Source organism: Melozone crissalis, unplaced genomic scaffold (genome assembly GCF_028551555.1).
Source record: "Melozone crissalis strain CALT ecotype California unplaced genomic scaffold, PUWL_Pcris_2 ptg000029l_1, whole genome shotgun sequence".
NCBI classification, from domain to species: domain Eukaryota; kingdom Metazoa; phylum Chordata; class Aves; order Passeriformes; family Passerellidae; genus Melozone; species Melozone crissalis.
Genome location: NW_026535807.1, coordinates 11,207,671 through 11,216,258, shown reverse-complemented (window position 1 = coordinate 11,216,258; position 8,588 = coordinate 11,207,671).

Sequence of the window (8,588 nt, the reverse complement as noted above, 5' to 3'; positions counted from 1 at the left end):
TCTTCCGCTTCCTGCCACGCGCCGCGTCCGCCGCCGCCGCGCATGCGCCAGGCCGTGGCCACAGGGCCCTCCGCCTACAACTCCCATCGTGCTTTGCGGTCAGGGAGCACAATAACCATCATGGCGCGGATGACGCCCACAGCGGCGCGCGGCTTGACGGGAGTTGTAGTCCTGCCTCTCTCGCCATCTTGATATGGTATGGGACTGGCTCCTGTGTTAGGGACGCGTGTTTTGGCTACCACAAAGCGTAGCGCTGGTTTAAGAGGTTTCAACAGATAAATACATAAATAAACACTTAAAATTAGTTTGCTGGTTATGTGTTTTTGTAGCAGGACGTTGTAGGCCTTGCTGTGCAGTAAGAACCTCCTTGCACCCGCTATACAAGAAGTGCGTCAGATGGCAGAAAGAGCAGCTGTGTGTAAATGCCTCAGCTCCTCTGGCCATTTGGAAATTATCTTTGTAGGTCGTTCTCTGGACTCTGTGGTTAATGGAGATACAAGTGGAGAAATACTTTGCTTACCTTACATCTCTGGAGAAATCACTCTGAGTATCTCACACATGTTTTCAGATGAGTTGAATCACCCTCCAGAGGTATTTATCATAGAGGGAACTCAGGTGACAGCTTCACCCTGTATTTTGGGTGTCCCATTGTGAAAAACGCCAATCACTTATTTTTAAAATTTTAAAAGTTTAGTAGTAATAAAATGGTTATAAAAGTAGTAATACAATTAGAGTAATAATAATCTGGACAATTTGAATTAGGACAATATGAGGCAATAGAAACAAAGAGTTACGGACATCCGGGTGCCTTTTCTGGGCAGCATAAGCCCGAAAAAGGACCCACGTTAACAGAGGATTAACCCTTAAAAACAATAACCTGTTGCATATTCATACATCTCATACATGATGCATAAATTGCATTCAAATACAGAATTCTGTCTGGTCATCTTCAACTTCTTCATAATCCTAACAGCGTTGTCCTGCCTGATTGAGGCGGGACGAAGTTCATTTCTCCTGATAATGGAGCAATGAATTCTCTTTCTCTGAAAGATTTAGGTGTCCTGTGGCTGCTATCTCACTGCAAGTCCTTTCTTTACAAAAAAAAGTATCCTACATAGCATAGTTTCTATTTTAACATTATGTTATAACCTAAAACTGTATTTAGCACACTACTTAAAAGAATTAATACAGCATCTCTTTCTAACACAACACATTTAATATTCATTTTAATATTTGCAAAAAGCCAATCATAAAATAGGCATTTTTCACACCATGTCAGACAGCTCCAGGTGTCAGTGTCCCACAGTCCCTCCCTGCCTGCTCGAGGCCGTGTATAACACACCCAGATCCAGCTGGGCATTAATAAAGTGGGAAACATTGGTGGAAATGTGAAACATTGGTGAAAATGTGAAGTTTTGGGCTGCGTGTCAAGGAAGTGACGGGCCAGCCACACGTCACTGTCACCCGGCAGCACCAGCAAGGGACACGTTCTCCAGGGGCTGATTGTCTGAGGTGTTTCTAGACAGAAGCACTCAATGTTCTGTGTGCTTTCCAGGCCTCTGCAGGGGCAGTTATCAGCAGTCTGAAAGGGAAGGTAAACACAAGTCAAGGGAAAGATTAAAGCAAATAGAGGTGCTGATACAAAGCAGTTAAAGTCAGTGTATACACTCTATAAAATGCGTAATTGCTTCCACAAAATCTCCCTGATATTTTCTGAGCACTTAGGTGTGCTTTGTTTGATTATTTCATCCCTTAAAAGACCAGCCCTAATTTCCATGTAATTTTTTTCTTTTAATGTTTCTTTATTGTTGGACTGTATATTTGCCCTTCTCCAGGCTTCTGAAAGCATGCATCTCATCTGTGAGTTACTGAAGACATTGCCAATGGCTGTGAGAATGTTTTAGCTCTTGTCCAGGGTTGCTCATTTCAAAACATGCAGTGTATTGAAACTTGTTTCAATACACCCATTTCTAATTAGAGATAAAACAACTGCTTTCCAAGTGACATGCTGTGTTGCAGAGTTGATTTGATGAGATGGTTTTGATTTAGTAATGTGGGCACTGTGCTGGTTTATCAGAGCTGGTAAGTGGAAAAGGGAGAACCAGCAGTGGTTCTGTGAAAGTCTAGATAGGGAAGCACAGCAGTGATCAGGGGATTGATGGTAGAAGCATGCAATGAGGTGCCAGAATCTGCGCAGTCACACATGCTTTTTGTGTAAGCAAACTTTGTCTGTGCTATAAAAATAGACAAAAATATTTAATAGGCTGTTATTTGCATGCATATATCACCCATCAGACTTCTTGTGTTCCTATTTTTATTTTTTTTAAATAATTTTAGACAGTAAGATAGGTTGGTTCTCTACTGTAAAAAAAATGTAAAATTACACAGAATTGTCTGCTTAGGGAGGATGAAAACTCACTAGATTTTGCCTACCTCTGTATTTTGTCCATCCTGGGCCTAAACAGCTTCACATTTTGGGTGAAGAGGGTACAGTCCTTCAAGTGAAATTTGCCGTTGAAGTTCAGTTCTAGGTAGAAATAATGGCTGCTGAAAGCAAGCTTTCCTTGGATCTTACAGTGAGAAAAGGAAACTGCTTTGTCAATTGCAGTAAAAAATACACAGAGAGGAGACAAACTCAGCTCCTTTGTATAATCAAGTGTCACTCTGCAGAAGTGAAAAGCAAAAGAAACTGAAGATACAGTTCTTGATGCACTATTTCGGTAAAGCCATGTGAGACACTGAATCAAATTTTGGCCTAGTATGACTCCCTGACCTTGACAGTTTATCCTGAGGAACTATTTTGGCAGCAAATTGCAAACAGTGTGACAAAAATGGAATTTTATACTCTAGGGCTGATTTTTACACTGTTTTGGAAGCACCTACTAGTGCAAGAAGACTCAGTGTGGAGTGGTGCCAGCTGGTACAACTGAAATGATGATGATGATGAAGAGGAGGAGGATAGCATGTAATTAATAAACTGCTCTTTAGAGAACAGCAACATCTGAGAAGCAGATGTAGACTTAAAACAGCTTGTTCTTTTCATGTTTTGCTATTCTTCAAACCAAATCAGTCTCTCATATAATCAAGCTGATCCTGCTCCAGAAATAATGTACTTTAGGACCATTAAACACAGAAGAATTCACTTACTGGCACTGAAGGTTGTTAGCCAGTGTCACACAGTGCAAGTCTTCAGCCTCTGCTGCAAAACTATGTATCTCAGTATACCTCTATTGATTAGTGCAAAGCTGACATTTAATTACTGCTTTGCAAATCAAGCTTTGCTCTGTGGTGACTGACTACAGGTGCTGAGTTGTACCCTGATGCAAACAGCAAAGACTACATGGTTGCTTCAACAGCCAGAGGTAAAAAGCAGAAAATGGGGGCAGAGAGTAGAAGTGGGGAGACCAGCATAGATGAATTTGTGTCTGCCTTTAAGTGGTTCCTTTTTGTTCTAGCCATGGCTTGCAGAAACCAGCTACAATCCCTCCTTGAAGAAATCAAATTTTTCACATCTGTGACTTGCTCACACCCTGTTCCCACACCAGCACATTTGATCAGTGTGCCCAGATTGCCTCTTGTGCTGAGTGAAGACCTTTCCTCAGCAGGGAGGACGAAGGAGTCCTTCCAGCTGTTGGCATCCTGTGGGCTGGGATGGCCAGAGGGCACTGCAAAGCTGTTGTTTGTACACACCTGTGTGAGTGCACACACACACACGGATGTTCCCCTTGCAAATCAAGGCTAGCTCATGTTTGTAGCATCAGTGTACAAGAGGACAGCAACAGCCAGCCTGGCCTGGCTCTGTTTAACTGCACTGTTGGTATCCAGTTCCCTGCCAGCAGTTGTCTGTGTAACCACAAGGTGGAAGAGCTGCTTTATTTATGGTGCCTTCTCAGCTTGCATGAAATGCACACAACTGTGCTGGCAAGTTTTATTAGTGTCATTATTTAATTGTTACAGTACATCAATGCCCAAGGGCCGCTTTCAGGACCAGAAGTCCTTGTGTTAAGTGCAATGTGACCCAGTCCATAGTCCTGCACAGAGCTTCCTGCAGGCAAATCCCTGGGCCCTCAGGGTGCTGCAGGAGATCCCTGTGACCCCTCTGAGAGTGCAGCTGTACTGTGAGTCCCTCAAAGATCATCACGTGGGGAGCTCCATGAGATCCTGCTCAGATGGAGCAGCTCCAGTGCTCTGACAGAGCGTTCCAGGGACCAACCACAAGTGTGACATGCTTGACACCCCCTTTGCCTGCCTCCCCCATGCTGTCTCTCAGGCTGTTTGACAGGTGCTTGTTAGATGTCCCTAAAGGTTTATTTATGCAGGTACATGGGCTCTAGGGGTGGTGGCATGTGTGAGACAAGTCACTAAGTGGAAGTTCATGATCTGAGTGACAACATGGAGCACAGACATAAGGATGACCTTCAGGAATCCCTGAGTAGACAACATTCCTGAAGTAAATTGTTTGCTACTAACCTAAAAGAGACTTAGCTGGTAGCTCCTTTAAGCCAACAGCCAGACTCCATTGATTCCACAGAGCTAGAATCTCCCTGGTAGTCTGTAATCAGGAGAAAATCTCCCAGCTTGAGGAGCCCCAAGCAGCTGCCAGCTACAAGTGGTGCTCGCCAGAGCTCCACACTGGGGCCAGTTCTGTTAAATATCTTCATCAAAGACATCATCTTCTTCAGGGGGTGGAGGGCACCCTCAGGAAGTTGCAGATGACACCAAGCTTGGTGGAATGTTGATTTGCCAGAGAAGACACCACAGAGGAATCTGGGCAGGCTGGACTGATGGGCCAAGGCCAATTGCATGAGGTTCAATGATTGTGAAGTGCTGGGCCCTGCACTTGGATGTTTCATACCTGTGCCTGTTTGGAAAAAAAAAAAATTCAATTTCAATATCTAAAATGAGATATCCAAACCATTGATTAAATAGAATACATCAAAATAAGTTTGCCAGACATAAGACCAAAATTGCAGTGCACGAAAGCATTTCCAATATCATTATCAGGACATTAGAGGTTAACTGAATATTTTGTTACTGCTTTGCACAAAGTGTTTTGGGTCCTGAAATCTGTTATGACTCACACCCCTATTTCTCAAATTTGTTCACCCAGGTGTTCCTAGAACATCATTTTATTCCATGTATTTATGGCAATTCTTAACAAGGTGTCTAAAATACTGTACAACACTGTACCTTTAACAAGCTGTGCTCCCAGCTGGCAGCATTACAGCAGTGCTTGCTCAATAATGAGGATCCTGATTTCTGCTTCTGATAAAAGAGACCTTCTACATAACACACACTTTGTGTAGCACAAAGAGTCAGTGGCTAAACCCTGATCCTGTCAAAGAACAACAACAAAACTGCAATAGGAGTACTGTTTCATCCTGCATATTTCCATGAAACCTCAATATTCCAAGTAGAAACAAAAGGTAACGTGTAGCTTTGCAATGAGAGCAGCACTATTGATTCAGAAAAAGCTCTGTAATCGAGCTACCTTCTGTTTGCTAAACCATGCCATGGAGGGGACAAATTATGACAAATTATGGTAAAATTATGCAGATCAGCCAACAAGGTCAGAGAGATACTTACCACCACCAGCTCATGCAATATGGGCACTTGCAATATAGGCAAGAGGAATGAAATGGTTCTACACCCTTCCCTGGGGGATGCAGTGTGGGTCAGTGCTGGCCACAGAACTCCAGACTAGATTGATGATGGCTGGTTCTGTGCAAACTGTACCTGCCCATGGTGAACCAACAGGTGAGTACTGCAGCAAGACTGACAGGCCTACAGCTAATACAAGGTTAAACTCTCTGTGCCATCTAAATGCTTCCCATGTGTTCTGTCACAGCTTCTTCAAGGTTTCAGAAGCTTTCAGCATGCTTTTATTTATGTTAAACCCCTCCGCTCCCCCATAGATTGCTTATTTTTCCTGCCCTACTTGTTTTTCTGTGGCTTATCTAACTAGATTCTGTAAAAAATTATAATAGACCTAACAGAACCAAATGTTTTCATATTTCTAGGGATTAAGAACTAGGTTTTACATATATGATCTGTTTTTCAGTCATCAAACTATTGACCTGGAACCATTGTTTAAAAAAACCCAAAACCCAACAAACAACAGTGTTTGGAACATTAGGTCTTGCAAATACTCATGCCAATTTCCCTTAAGGGCCCAGTAACCAGATATATATAGCTCTGATAATGGACCAATTTACATAAAAATCACTGCCAGCTTGATTGTAACATTCCCCACGTGGAAACTGGCCAGGGCTGGAAATCACCACTATTAACCTGAGAGCCTTTACACCTTTGCAGAGACAGCTTTTGGCACGGAGCTTTAATTTCATCTAGAATTTTATGAATCATTAGCAGAAATACCTTTTGTGCTGCAACCACATTGGACCTGTATTTGGGAACGGAAACCTACCACCAGAGGAGGTGTTTGGTTTTCAAGTCAGCAAATGTTACCTGACACTGGGTCCCTCTAGTCCAGCTGGGAAGTTCCAACAGTGGTCAAATAACAACATGAACATTGGACTTCTGCATCAGCTGTTGTGCTTCAAATCAGTGTTTGGATATTGAATTTGAATAACCTCATGCACCCAGGGCTGTGGAGTTACACACAAAGCTGTACTGGTGGGGTGCACACAGAGTGAGGCTGAGCTCTGCCTGTAGCTGCATGGCTTTTTCATGCAAATTCAACCTGTAATGCACTGACATTTCTGCATGAAGTAATTATCATGTGCATGCTTGAAAAGAAAATGCTGTACATATAAAATTCTGCTTTTGATCCTGGAATAGAACTGATTTCTGTTTATTTTATGGATATTTGAAGCTCTTGCTGAATAATTCTGTGATTCTTTCAATTTTCATCTCTTGACAACATCAGCTTTTAAATCCAAACTCTTTATAAACTACCTTTTGAGCAACTGTCTTTTTCTTTCTTCTGGAATTCTGAGCAGCAGCAGAAATTCATCAAGTAAATTGTCTTCCTGGCTTTAAAACCATATCTGAAACCTAAGCTGTTCTGTTTGGTATGTAGTGAATGGGCTTTGATTTGATTTTTATTGTATTTCATTCAAACTTTATTTTAAAAATCTCCCAGGGACACTTGCATGAGAAACACTTTGCAAGTAAAACAGCATTGTATTTCCAGTCTCCCATTTTTAAAGTCTCTCCATTATTGTAACATTTTTGTCATGCTTGCTCATCTCCATAATAATCCACTGTATGGCAGACAACTGCAGCTGTTAGGTCATAGAGCTAGATGTCTCAGTAGGTTTTTTTAATGGATTTTTTTTCCCCCATACTACAAAAGGGTTTCAATGTGTCATTAACCCAGTGACCAGCACTTCTGCAGTCAGCCTGTGGGCTGTCCCCAGGCAGCTATATTTCCACTGCTCTCTGACTCCAGTTTTGTCTCGGCTGATTTACTGACATGGAATTTGGTGTAGATTTGAGATCCCTCAAAAAACCATTATGGCTTAAATTGAGCAGATGATCTTTATGGGGGGTTCAACAGTGAGTTTTATGTTGATCCTAGTAGTTAGTCCCTTTAGAATTTATCCACCCATATTTTTCAGTGGAACAATGGTGACTTTCAGCAGATGGATAATTTCAGGTTTGGATTCAGGTTGGGCATACAAAATGTATTCTTGATATCTCTTTCCTTGTAAAAATTACAGTTTAAATCCAGACTAGATATAAATTACAATACATCACTTATTTTTATTTACCTTTGATTACTGTTTATCTCTCAATCTCAGAGAAGGCTTTTTTAAATGCTAAAATTTAACAAGCTTGGTTTGATCTGGCTTCTATTTCCATCATTGGCCAAAAAATCCTGCTGGGTCACATCCTCTGAATAGACATCCCTGTGGATCTCCTAATGCACTTTCTAAAATGCATCCAGTAAATCCAATAACAACAGAAATATGATTAAATACACAGTGAACGTATGGCTCCAAAAAAAGCAAGTTAGAGCTTCACTTTGAATTTTTACTTACAAAGATTTACTTTCCTTGTGAAAGTAGGCCATATAAATCTTTATCAATATTTACTTAGCTCAGCTAGGGAAATAAAACAGTAACTACACCCTGATCTGTGCAATATCAGAGCAGTACAAACACATGAAAGTCCTCCTTAAATACAAGTGGGCAGGACTCTGGCCAGCTAGAGAATTGCTAACACGCCTGAGTTTTACAGACATGCCAAGAGGCTTAGCAGCCTTCAGTGAACATTGCTGTTACAGCAGCTTGCCTGAAATAAGAAACAAAGAAATCAGATTAAAGACTGAGCTGCTTAGGGCAGCAGCATTAGTATGGCAAATTTCCTGGCAAGAGAGCTGTGATTTTGGGCATCAGATGGCTGCTTTATGCTGCAGTGCTGGGTGGCAGTGGATTCCTCATCCCTTCTGAAAAACACAGAACAATAACTGTCAGGAAGGTTTTATCATCTGTGATTACTGGAAAGAGGGTAAATTTCCTGTTCCTGTGGTTTTGTTCATCTGCTATTTGGCATCTTTGTGTAAGAGCCCAAGAAGCCATCAAGCAGTAAGCTATTAATGCACCAGCTATGACAAGGCTTTG